The sequence below is a fragment of the Typha angustifolia genome, chromosome 11 (assembly GCF_048772165.1).
Source record: "Typha angustifolia cultivar Huaian chromosome 11, ASM4877216v1, whole genome shotgun sequence".
Classification (NCBI taxonomy): Eukaryota; Viridiplantae; Streptophyta; class Magnoliopsida; order Poales; family Typhaceae; genus Typha; species Typha angustifolia.
Genome location: NC_133249.1, coordinates 6,888,557 through 6,902,460, shown reverse-complemented (window position 1 = coordinate 6,902,460; position 13,904 = coordinate 6,888,557).

Genomic DNA, 13,904 nt, shown 5'->3' with positions numbered 1-13,904 from the left:
TTGAGAATATTATTTACAAAATGCATTATAATATTAACAGATTCCATAAATACATCTATGTATTGGATTGTAAATAAAAATACAAATTGAATTATAATATTGTATGATGTTATATAAACTGTAAATATTTTTGAATTGTCAAATACAGCTTGAGTTGCACTATTGTATGTAAAAATGCAGATTGTAAGTAAATTTGCATATTGAATTGTACTCTTGCATATTAAGTTAACATTCTTGTATGTCAAAATTTTATTATTCATATTATAGAACATCACAAAATGAAAGGAGAAAGCTCTTTTTTATTTCATTTGCATTTATTTCATCATCTTCTTTATATCTTATGCCCGTAAAGTAATTATAAAATCTCCCTCCATTTAATATTGGGAGATGTCATTATGATTTTTTTTCACTTGAATATTTGATCTATGAGGCATCATTATTATAAGATCTATTTGTATCCTTTAGTTATACCCATTGCGAATATTTTTTTTTATCTAATATGAACTTATACTATGCACTGCAGATTTATATTTATATACTTATTTTTATATAATACAGACTTAGTACATTATATAGCTGACTTATACTTATATTAGATTACTTATACATATATATTATAGAATGCAAATGTTTACTTCATCTTCTTCGGTCCAAGGTAAGCTTTCCTAATCGAAAAAAGAGAATACCCAAAGCATACGGTCAGTCATATATATGCTGCTCCAAATTTCACAAGTCAATACTGCATCTCATATGTATTTTGGCTAACGATAGCAGCCTATTCGTAGCCATTGGAATAAGAAGGCTTGAATAGTTGAATAACCTTAAAAGGCTTTGAACTTTTCAACAGATTTGTTACTCCCTCGATGATAAGATAGAGACGGAGTCATACGGTAATATCCGCAGTTTAAAGCAATCAGTTGCTGCCCTGATGGCTAGCACTAGTTGATCAACATGACTCACCAGTTTATGGCAAGGTCGAGAGAGAGGACGAGATGTGGTGATGCAATAAGAATAACTCTTTTGAATAGAATAGCTATGTTTCTTACTCAAGTTATCGACAAACCATACCTTAGTAGTAGCCATGTCAAAGAATACGATTTTTTTTTTCTTTTATTTATGTTGTATGTTGTAATACTGTAATAGAAATCATAAGTTTGATCCTTTTATGCCAAAAATCTTAGTAGAGACAATATTATCGATTCTTATTGGATCCTTGAAAGCAAACGAATAATGGGATATCCTAGTAGAGGAAATCCCAGGCAATAGTTTGCAAGAAATCAAATCATGCTACTTCTAATTGCTGGCTTCAGAAAAAGCAATATTATAACTGCAAAAAGTATGGTCATATTGAGAAAAGTTGCAGGCTGAAAATAACTGAGCAAGTTAATTTTTCTAGAGAAAAAATAGTGAACAAAATTTATTTTATGCATACCAGTCTATCTTATAAGAAAAAGAAGATAGTTGCTATATTGATAGTGGCTGTAGTAATTACATGCCAGTAGATGAAAGATTTTCCTTGATATGGAAACTTCAAGTAATTTCAAAGGCACCCAAGGTAAATGGTTCAATAGTGCAATCAAATGCGAAGGGAACTATTGCCATGGAAACAAAGAAGGAATTAAGATATAAGAGTTCTTTTACTCATGCCAGACCTACCACAAAATTTGTTAAGTGTTGGGCAATAGATTCAAAATGTCTACAATGCCCATTTTGAAGATAATGCTTATGAAGTATTTGGCAAGCAGAATAGAAGGCAAATTATTGCTGAAATCAAAATGGAGAAGAATAGGAACTTTCCTATTGAATTTAACTATGCATCACATATTGCACTAAAAGGTGATGCTATAGATGAAACATAGTTGTGGCGTAAAAGATATTGTCATCTTAACCTCCAAAGGCTAAAATACTTAAGTTAGAAAGGTATGATGAATGGATTGCATAAAATCGAGAACAAGCTAGGAACATGTTAAGCATGTGTATTGGAAAAGAACCAGCACTCACTTTTTCCCACAAACATAGCATGCATGGAGAGTAAAAGCACTTCCAAAGTTTATTCACACAGATATATGCGAGAAAATTAGACACCATTGTTCAACAAGAATAGATATGTTATCATTTTTATAGATGATTATGCAATAATTACATGGACTTATTTTCTTAAGATAAAAGTGAAGCTTTTTAAGTTTTCAAGAAATTTAAAGCTTATGTCGAGAAGCATAGTAGATATGCTATCAAAGTTCAGTGACAGAGATGAAGAATTTACATTAAAGAACTTCAACAAATTTTATGAAAGTGAAGATATCCATCGATAGCTAACTAGCCCATAATAAAATGGTGTTGCAAAAGAGAAGAATAAAATAGTCATAGAAATGATTTATAGCCTTGTATGTTGTGAATATATTCCCTAGAGCAGTAGTGGCGGATATGACTCCAATAGAAACATGGTCTAGAATAAAACTTTTGGTACCCCACTTTAAAATTTTTTATGTTATGCTCATATTCCTACCGGAAAGATAAAAAATTTTGATAATAAAAGTAAAAAGTTTATATTTGTCCGATATAGCGCTAGTACTCAGGGATACATACTTTATAATACTGAAAGCAAAAAAGCTAATCCCTTGCAAAGATGTTAATTTTTTATGCAAAGATTCTTAGAGTTGGAGATAAAACTGCAAAGAGTGCAATTGTGAATATAGAAGAAGAACAACCTTCGAATGTTTAAGAAGAGGAAGAGGAATAGCCAATGACTCCTCATAGTCATCATCTAACTCAAGCTCAAGCTCAAGTTCAAGCTCCAACAAGAGTTTAACTTATCCAAAATCGAGTGTTTGGGAAAGTAAGAAACTTGAGAGATATTTATGAATAACGTAACTTTTGTGTTGTAGAGCCTCAAAGCTTAGAAAAGCAGAAAAACAAAGCACTTGGATAAAAGCCATGGAGGATAAAATTTATGTGATAGAGAAGAATAACACATGGGTAAAAGACAAAGAAATAGTTAGAGTAAAAGACAAAACAATACTTAATCATGATAGAAGTACCTAAAAACACAAGTCATGGCTTGCCACTAAAGGGTTTATGCAAAAGGAAGCTATTGACTTTTTTCGAAACTTTTGCTCTAGTTAAAAATTTAGAAACAATTAGAACATTGTTTTCTTTTGCTGCACAAAACAACGGATATTTATCAACTTGATCTAAAATCAACCTTTTAAATGGGATTTTAGATGCAGATATTTATGTAGATCAACATCAACACTTCCTAGCTAATTAAGGTCTAGAGAATAAGGTCTTCAAATTGAAGAAGGTCTTGTACAGATTGAAACAAGCACTAAGAGCCTGGTATAGCTAGATAGATAAATATTTTTTTCTAGAATGCTACCAGAAAAACAAAAATAAACCAACTTTTACTACGTTAAAATAAGTTTTTGCTAGTGTTTTTATATGCCGCAACAAAACTATATAAACACCGATAAAGATTTTTTTTCTGCGTATATGAAAACGCCATGTAAATCCTAACTAATAAAGGTTTTGCCAGTATTTTAATTGTAAATCCTAGGCGAAAAGTCATTTCTAACACTTATACATGCAGATGAAAAAAATATTTCCCGCCCTAACAGTTTAAATGCCAAAATAAATATGCAAGTTGTCATAAATAGTCACCAACGTAAATATTTAGCCAGCAATACTAAATGCCAATTAATATTTACTATCGATCAATCAAATCAGTTTAAGATGGTTTGCCAAAATTTATAGATGCTAGGAAAGTATATGGGTCGGCATTTAGATACATGCTAAGCTACATATATGTACAAGCAAACAAATAAAATGCCGATAAAATGCTATTTGGTGTAGTCTTTGTACACTAAGATCGAAGGTAATAATATTCTTCTTTTTCACTAAGAGGTCTGTAGACTTTCCATCAACTTAAGAAGTGGTTCGATACATCAGTTTGGCTAGAGTAAACAGTACTTTGACAGTTCCTTATTGCTACGCCAGCAAGAGATTGCACTACACTGTTGTTTGTCCTACTAGTGAACAAAACCTTAACGACAATGTTGACTGCTGCCAATTTTCTGCAGTCTTGGATTATACCGGCTATTAACTAGTTTACCTGACCACCATCTCCATTGATTGCATTAACTGCTTACATGCGGTCGCTGAAGATCCATCTATTAGTGCTATAGGGGAGTGAGATGAGCTCTTTTAGCCCTAGAAGGAGGGCATGCGCCTCTCCGATGAGGGCATTATTACAATGCATCAAGTAGATAGCTTTGTCTAGGTATTTAGAGCTTGGGAGTTTGATTATATGGATGCCCATCCTTCCATCAAAAGAACCTCTTCAGGATGCGTCAACCTAGCAGATTAGGTCTCCCGTCGAGAAATTATGTTCTGCACCATCGTCTAGGGTTGCTTGCATGCCATAGGTGCCAAGATCCCTTTGATTCTTGTAGGGAGGGGAACTTTTTTCATAAATTTGGCTGCTTTATCATCAACTACTATAGGGAGCGGTTATTTCTGACCAAAAACCCAGATATTTCTTCCTTTCCAAATAGCCAAATAGTGGAGAAGGCATAAGCAAAATCCTCCATCGAGATCTTTTCATGTAGGGCTAAAATCCAACGGTCCAATCTATTAAGGAGGAGGTTAGTTCTTTGACCTAACCTACCAGCGAACCATACTACCTGAAACTACATCCAAGTATCAGATAGGTGACAGTCTCCGGTTCCTCATTGCACATAGGACAAGTAGAATCTATCTTAGGTATTTTCCTATTAAGGGAGACTCGAACTAGGAGGGCATCTGCTACGCAACGCTAAAGAATACCCCTTTGCACCTCCAGATTATTTTCCAGATACTACTAATTTCCTCACTAGATGAGGAACTGTCATAATTGCCATTGGAAACAAATTAGTAGAGAAAAGGCCATTCTTGGTTGGGGTCTAGATTAGTCTATCTTCCTCCACTGCTGCGCTGGTGCTTAGAAACAAATTCATAATGTCCTCGGCTATATCTACCGTAAAGATGGATTTTATGAGATCTTCCTTCCAAATGTTGCATTGTATCAAATCACCCACCTTACTAATGCCCTCAGGTAGTTCCACCTTAGACAGATCATGTCTCGACAGCCATGGCTCGCCTCTGATTAGAACTGATGCATCGTTGTTGATAAGCCATATGGTACCTTTTTAGAGCCCTTCTCTTATCTGCATGATAACCCTCCAAAACTAAGAGGGTGCAGAACCTTTAGCGGCATCCTAGGGTAATACCTAGCCTAAATTATCCTTGCCCACATGCTATTGCGCTCCGTGATAAACCTCTATCCCAGCTTTGTGATAAGGGCTCGATTGGCCAACTTGGGTGCCTTATTCCTAGACCCCCAAAGGTGGTGGGTCTGCAGCATTTGTCCCACCTCTTAAGGTATAAGTGGAGGTTGTTGTTAGTGAAGCCCCACCATAAATCCTTGAGCATACTGCTTATCTTCTTGAGAGTGGTTTTAGGGAAGAGCATTGTTGACATAAAGTAGATAGGAATAGAGCTAAGCACAGTTTTGATAAGGATCAGATGGCCAGCATGTGAAAGAGTACTTGATTTCCATCTAGTAAGCTTGTATTTTAGCCTTTCCACTTCAAAGATAAGAGCTTCCTTCTTCAAGCCCGACATGATTAAGGGACTACCTAAGTATTTATCTCCCTGAGATAGTTGCTTGATCTTTAGAGCACCTATGACTTGGTCTTTAGTTATAGCTGTAGCATGCTTACTAAAGTGAATTGCAGACTTCTCAAAGTTTATGGCTTGCCCTGAAACTTCACAATATTTGTTGATAACCTCTTTCAGCGTGGATACTCTTGAATGTTGCTCTACTGAATAGTAGGAGGTCATCTGCAAAGAGCAAGTGAGTGAGGGAAGGAGCTAATCTAGCTATCTTGACACCATCGAGGCTTTTGAGAGAGTGCTTCTCCTCTATTAAGATAGACAACACGTTCGAACACATGATGAAAATATAGAGGGAAAGGGGGCATCCCTATCGAATACTTGTAGCTAGTTTGAAGTAGCCATCGGCAGATCTGTTAACATTCACGACAAGAGAGGAGGTTCTTATACCCTCCATGATAAGGGCAGTGAAACCTACTAGAAATCAATAGCCTAAGAGTGTCCTTTACAAAAGCCCACTCCACTCTATCAAAGGCTTTTGAGAGGTTGGCTTTTATCATAAAGAAACTCAGTTTGCTTTTGGTTCGCTTGAGGTAGCTAACCATCTCCTAGGCTATTATTTGATTATCCAGTATTTGTCTTCCCGGCACAAAAGGATTTTTAGCTGTAGAGATGAGGTTTGATTCTCTAAGCTAGGATCTAGGCTATAACTTTGTAGAGAGTGTTGCACAGGAATATAGGCCTAAAATCCCCAACCATTGTTGAAGTAGCTTTTCTAAGGACGAGGGTTATGATGGTTCTGTTGAGAGTTTCATCTATCTTGGTTGTGTTGAAGAATCTCTTGATTTCGCTATTAACAGCAAGCTACATTTCACTCTAGAAGATCTAATAGAACCTTGCACTTAATCCATCAGGACCAGGTGCCTTGTCGAGGCTTAGGTTCTTCACCACTTCCACTATTTCTTCCTCCGATGGCACAACAGTGAGCTCAGTTCCAATGTTTGCTATAATTCTTGGGACCTGAATTCCTCAGCGCTACATGTAGTTAAGGACAAAAGATGGATTAGTTGTATTATACAATGTCTTAAAGTGGCTTATGAATGCTTCCTTGATCTCTTTTTGGTTGGTGGTCCAACTATCATTCGACAGCTTGAATGATGCTATAAAGTTTTTTTCTTCCGCATTGTGGCTATCATATGAATTTTGCTCTTTGGTGTTAGTAAACCTCCTCCTTGTGGAGGAGGTCGTCGTGAATACTTTGGAGAGAACTCTCATAGTCCCAGTTGGCCTCAATAGGGCTGACAGCTTGAATGCTCACAATTTCTTCTTCAATTGCCTTGATCCTTCTTCTAAGATTCCTTTCATGGCTTATGACCTAGCTTTTGAGTTGCTTAGCTAGAGTTTTGGTTTTTTCAGAGAAAACTACCCTCGGTAAATCAGAGTCCTTCTAAACCTTTCTATAAGTGGGTAGAAATGACTCTAAGGTGGTCCACCAATTTTCAATCTGAACATTTTACGTTTTAAAGAGCGTGAGAACACAGTCTAAAGAAGAGGGTTGTGATCGCTTGATATAGCTAGTAGATGGAGCACTACGAGTCCAAGGTAGATCATTGGTGGAGTGATAGAGGTCGCCATAGACACCCCTCCCCCCCAAAGGACCAAGTCCTGATTCAAACCGGGTCCTCCTAGCAAAGATGGCGCTAGTGTGGAGGACAGGACTTCTGTTTGCACTAAGACTGTCCCAACAAATCTAGAGCCTGTTTGCATGGCCTGACGAGAGGACGAAGTAGTAGTTGGTTAGAGGAAGATAAGAGATGATTTCCAAAGATTTTGTTTTGCCGCATTTCATTTTCGAGAGGAACACAATGTTGGCTTTGGTGCTGTGGAGGATGCTTGTCAACTTTTGAACTATCGTCGGGCCTCTGCACCCTCAATAGTTCCACGAAAAGATCTTCATCTCTTATCCCGCAGCATATTAGACTTTGCCACCATGACCGTAGTGTTTGAAAAGATTGTCTTCTCAGAGAATTGCTAGGGAGAGCCAAGAGGTGATGACTATTTAGGATGCAGGGCGAGGTCTATGGTAGCTTTCCTTTTCTTGGCGAATTGAGCAGGGCATTTGTGCTATTGGTAGACTGGCTTGACTTTGCACTTATCTGCTTCGTAGATGGGGTTTTGCCCTCATTGTAGGTGTGCTGCAAGCTGGTAGAGTATTCCTAGTTTTCCACAGCCTGCCTAAGAGGGGGGAGCCAATAGAGGTTGTTCTTTCAATTCCGGCCCGAGTTCCCTTTTGCCCGGATTGGAGGGGAGCTTCATTTGTTGGGGCTTAGTTGGCAAGGTGAGCATGTGGTTTGCATGGGGGTGGTGGAGTTACGTAGCATGGTGAGGGTGGGGATGGTTGGGCTAGGGATCTGATGAAAATATGGATGTGTGAAATGTGGTTGTTTGCTAGGCTAACAAGATTACTTGTCACGCTAGGTGCACATGTCAAGGAGGGAGAAGGGATGTAGGCATCTCTGACAGGGATGTTAACTAGTGAACTATCCCTTTCTGTGGCATTCCTCTCGAGGGCGGCAACGATCGATTGTCCACTGGTTTTAATCGTATTAGTGACAGGTGACATGTTGGTCATTTTATTGACGTGTCTGATGGTGAGTGGATCTAGAGTGATCCATCCCTCCTCTCGTGCTAGATCCCGAGGCAAGGGCAGTCCTTGGCTCGACGCTTAACTAGTCTAAGCTTTGCCTCTATTAGAAGGGATAGGGGCTCCATGCTGCGGTAGGCTTTCCTGCTCTTAATTGGACTAAGGTGTGATAGGTTACTTTAGTAGTGAGCACGTTAGCCACCCTTGGCTCCTGAGTCCAGTGAGCCTTGCACCCCAGCTAGGTTGGTGAACCGAGGCCGGAGAAAGGTGAGAAGCTTGGGCCGAATGTGCTTAGGTTATTTTAGCATTATCTTGGATTCCAATCTCCAATGGTACATGCATTTAGTGAGATCATCCCAAGTCTCTTGGAAAAAGAGCAAAACCTTGGCACCCTCTCATATTTCACTTGTATCTCTCGACAAGACCCATCCAAGAGAGAGTCTAAGAGCGAGCTTATTAGAGATTTTGAGATGTTTATGTTTACTCTACATCTAATGAACCTCGCCTATTTAGTCAGGTCCAAGGAGTCTGAGATGACTGGGGTGCCTACCCTTGCTGTAAGCGCCTTAGCTGTTGAGTTTGCAAGATATTCCAGTGGCAACCTATGGAATTGAATCCAAAACTCAGAATGATTGAAGATCCAAGCCTCACGGGGTTTATTTGGGGTAAAGTTGTCTAGGGCAAAGAGATCCCTATTGTTTGACCAAAGAGCTCCCACTCAAACTTCCTATTCGTCACTTTCCAACTCAAAGGATAGCAGGAAGGCATTGTTCCCTATCTCAATAAAGGCTAAGGTGCCAACTGGAGACCAAGCTTTGGTGAGAGAGGCCTTGAGCCCCATTGGACTGAAGGGGCGGTTAGTGATTAGCTTTCCAACGAGACATAAGCTCGGGTTGTGGTTGAGCATAATATTTTCCTTGACTAATGGGATTGTTTTCTCCATAGCGTCCTCTTTGAGAAGAGAGGAGAAGCTATGGAGCAGATCTTCATCGTCAGCCATTGATGAGAAGGCACTCCTAGCAAGAGAGGGATTGGAGAACGGGTGGTGTAGGACAGAGTTAGGGGAAGAGGGCTAAGAGGTGGGGGGTTTAGGGTAACAGCGAGATTTGGCTATAGGGAGAGATGGGAAGTGATGGTAGTAAGGAAAGGCAAGGGGCTACAGGGAAGAGATCGGGTGCAGAAAGTAGTTGGAGATGGTAGGTAACTTGGGGATAGTGAAGAGAGAGAGAAAAGGTCAAGGAGAGAAGGATGAGAAGGAGGGGGAGGGGCAGAAGCTCTTGGAAGGGAGGGAGAAGCTGGAGAGTGGGATCTCCAAGATTTTTTTTTTTTTGTTGTTGTTGAGGAGTTATGAACGTAGAAAATTATAAGGTAATAATGTTCTTATTCTCTTTATATATTGATGATCTTATATCCATTAGCTATAATGAGAAGATGCTAAAAGAATTTAAAAAAGGATATGATGCAGATGTATGAGATGACTTACCTCAAGGTAGTGCATTATGTTTTGGGAGTTGAAGTTTCCCATAGTGAAGAAAAATCATATGGAGAATATCTTGAACAAATTTAAAATACAAGATTACAAGATTGTGGCTACACCACATATGCTAAATGAAAAATTAAAGAGAGATGATGGAGCTAAAAGAGCTCATTTGATATCTACAAGATTGAATATTATATATGTTGCTAGGTTTCTTTCTTCTGTTTTGAAAGGGCTCATGATTACAAAAAGCCCCATTGAGATTAGAGGTGAGACAAAAAGATAGGCAGGTAGGCCTTGGACCAAGTACAACCAAAGCCCTAAAAGCTCCCTAAGTTTTACCCAATCAGATGCTTGATTGGCTTGGCCATAAATATGATTAATTTTAAAATGTTGGTGTTTCCAAGGAGAATACAAATATCAACTATAATGGACTTGATTATCTATTGTACAGTTGTTTTGCCATTGACCATGTTTACTAAGAGTTGAAAATTAGATTCAATCATTAGACAGTTTACCTCCAAATCCTTTATCGCGTGTAGGCCTTTGTTGCTTCAGCAACCAAGATGGAACGAAAATGAGAGCATCAATTTCTTGCAATGATGAGGTTCCTATTAGGTAGCCTAGCCAAGAAACCTAAGCCCCCAACCTTGTAAATATCAATAAGCGAGGCATTAGTTTTTAACTTGACCCACCTTTGAGATGGGGGAACCCACCTAATAAATAGGGTTGAAGATTTAGATTTGATAGATCTAAACATCTTTTGCTTATATTCTACAATAAGGTAACTTGGCAATCCAAATGTTAAAGTCTTCTTCACGGGTTTCATTGAATGTAACATTATTGTGCCTTTTCCAAATTTGCAAATGAGCCATAGCTTGCACAACATTATATAATCTCTTCTTTGGGTCTGTCGGGCCCATTTCCTCCAATACAAGATCCAAAGACTGTTATCCCAAAGGTACAAATTTAAGGGATTATGATCACAGTAAGTCTCTACATAAGCCCACAACTTGATAGCAAAGGAATAATTATAAAACAAGTGGCTAATAGTCTCGGGCACAACCCCACAGTTTGGGCACATGCTAATCGTCCCAATATGCAAACGATTTAGCAAATCGGAAATAGGCAACTTGGCCTAACAGGTTTCCAAACGAAAATTTTAACCTTAGAAGGTACACTCAAGTCCCGTAGATTCTTCCACCTAACCTATAAAGAGGGAGTATGGATAGTGTTTTTATCAAGAAAGGCATAGATAGACTTGGTGATAGTAATACCCTTGGGATTAGGTAACCAAACCTAACAGTCTGATCTATCATTTATAGGGAGCTGCATAGAGAGGATGTCCTCGTAAAGGCTAGTGCCAAAAATATGTGAAATATAGTTTTCCATTCAAGCCCCAACCAACAAGATTAAGCCCTTGAGTGACATTAGATTTTTCCAAAAGAAATTTATAGGATAGCTTAGCCACACTATCAACAATAGCAAAGGGCATCTAGGAGGAGGATAAGAGGTGCATTGACATAGAGTTGAACATTGAGTTAAAAAAGGTAACTTGCACTACTTGAGTGAGCGAGGCGCACTTCTAACCCACTATCTTAGATTCAACTTTAGCCAAAAACTCTTTATTTTCTTATGTAAACACTCTACTGGGGGAAATTTTTGTTCCAAGGTATTGAAAAGTGAAGCTACCTTCTTGCATACTAAGGATGCTAAGGAGGTAGCTTTGATGTAGAACATGGAGCTTTGGATTATAATAAAATTTAGACTTTGCAAAACTAATTTTAAGATTTATAATCATACTCAAACTGTTAAAAACATGTATCAGGTTATTATAGTAGAGATCACTAACTTTGAGATAAATTAATATGTCATCAGCATACATCAAGTGGCTAATACTAATAGAGGATGAGCTATTATCAAGAAAAGTTTGATGTTGTTAACTAGGATATCATCTTTTATCAAATAAGAAAAAAATATCAACGATAAGAATAAAAAGGTAAGAGAAGAGAGGATCCCCTTACCTAATACCTCTTTTTTCACGACATGTAGATAAAGGTAAGCCATTAATTAAAATAGCAACGTAGAGGACATGCAAGTAAAAATCCAATTCACAAAGACAACCAAAAAACCCATTTGAAGCATAACCTCTAGAACAACCTCTCATTTTAGGTGATCATAAGCTTTCTTGAGGTTAACCTTCACCATAACAATATCATCTTTAAAGTAGCAAGAAGCAAAGAATGAACAAGTTCTTAAGCAGAGGCAATGTTATCATGTATATGTCTACCGAATATGAATGTCGTTTGTTCAAGTCCCACCAAAGAGGCAATGACATACTTGATCCTAGTAGCAAGGATAGGTCTAAAGTCTATAACCTTATTAAGATTTTCCCTCTTAGGGATAAACATCACATAAGTATGATGTTAAGTTTAAGGTAGAGAATTAGAATGTCGAAAAAAATAGCATAGCCTCTAAAAGATCATTACCAATAATATCCCAAAAATGTTTATAGAAATCAACATGATATCCATCAGGCCCAGGAGCTTCCCTAAAAGTTATAAACTATAAGGCCTCTTTCACCTTCACAAGCATAAAATCCTTGGTAAAATCATCATCACAAACAACTTTCATACATGGGATCATAGTGATTTGGAGAAGCATCTTCCCCGACGTCCTAGCACCAAAGATCCTTATAATGGCTAATAAATTCATTTTGGATTCCAACCTTGTCACTGATCAAATGACTAAAGTGGTCTACAATCTCAAAAATTAGTTCTTATGCTTATGGATCTTGGTAGTCAAGTGGAAAAAGGTAGAATTTTCATCACCTCCCTTAAGCTAGTTGATCCTAGGCTTTACTCTACCACTTTAAGTTGATTTAGCGGAGGATGGTCGTACACTTACGTGAGAGAATCGCCAAGTTAGAGCTTAACATAAATAATCAAAAATAATCTCTCTAACCTCTGGGTACTCAAATCAGAACCACTCAAATTGAAACAGAGGCTGGCACAAATTGTCAGTTGAGTCAAGAAACACAATAAGGGGCGCATGATCAGAAGCAATGTAGGGCAAGTGCTTAACATAAATCTTAGTAAAATAAGATACAAATTTAGCATTTCCAAAAACATGATAGAGACATACAAGAGTACAAGCATCACCATGTCTATTGTTACACCATGTATATGGAGAACTAGAAAAATCAAGATCGATCAGGGCAGCATTAGAAATAAAGGAACTTAAGGCTCTAATAGAGAAAATAGAGATGCAGGCAGACCCTCCAAGTTTGTCACATGAATGAAGGATATAATTAAAATCACCAACAACACACCAAGACAGATTAATATAGTCTCAAAAACTAAACTCATGCCATATCCGGTTCCGATCAATTGAAACAATACATACATAAATAATTGAAAGGTGCGATGGTGGCTTACCTCGTTCTGATGTCGATGGTATGCACATTTTTATTATTGTCTTTGAAATCACCATGGTTGGTGGAAATTCTAAAGTGTGGTGGGTAGATACTTCGGATGTTTAATTCATAATAAATATCAAACATGTGTGGAATTAAATTGGCTAAGCTTCGTTTTATTCTGTTGAACAAAACCTCTAGAACTTATAGATACCGATGTATTTGATTTCAAATTTGTTTAGACTAGACGTGAAAAAAATATTTTATTATAATTATTAACAATTACACAAGATATTATTATGTGTATATGCTATAAATGTTTATACAATTTAAAATTGAGGCTGGGAAATAATTTAGGCAAATAGATCAAGAATAAAATTTATATGTGTATTTGCAACTAGCCCCGTAACAGAACAGAAGAATATTAAATTGTTTGGGAGAAGTGCTAGATTACTCTGCTCAAGTCCTAGGTAATCTTTTCTAATATTGATTGAAAACTGCATTATCAAAGCGTACGAGCAATCATAAGACAGGCAAGACTTGACCAGTTAAAAAATTGAAAAAAAAAAAATTGACCAGTCAATAGTATTGCAGACTATTATTTCTCCTGCTTCTTTTGTTAGTGCAGATCGACTATTATTAAAATGGATCGAAACGACTTGCAGATTATTTGATGGGTTTGAACTTTTCAACGAAAAACGTCTATTCTTGTAATTTTG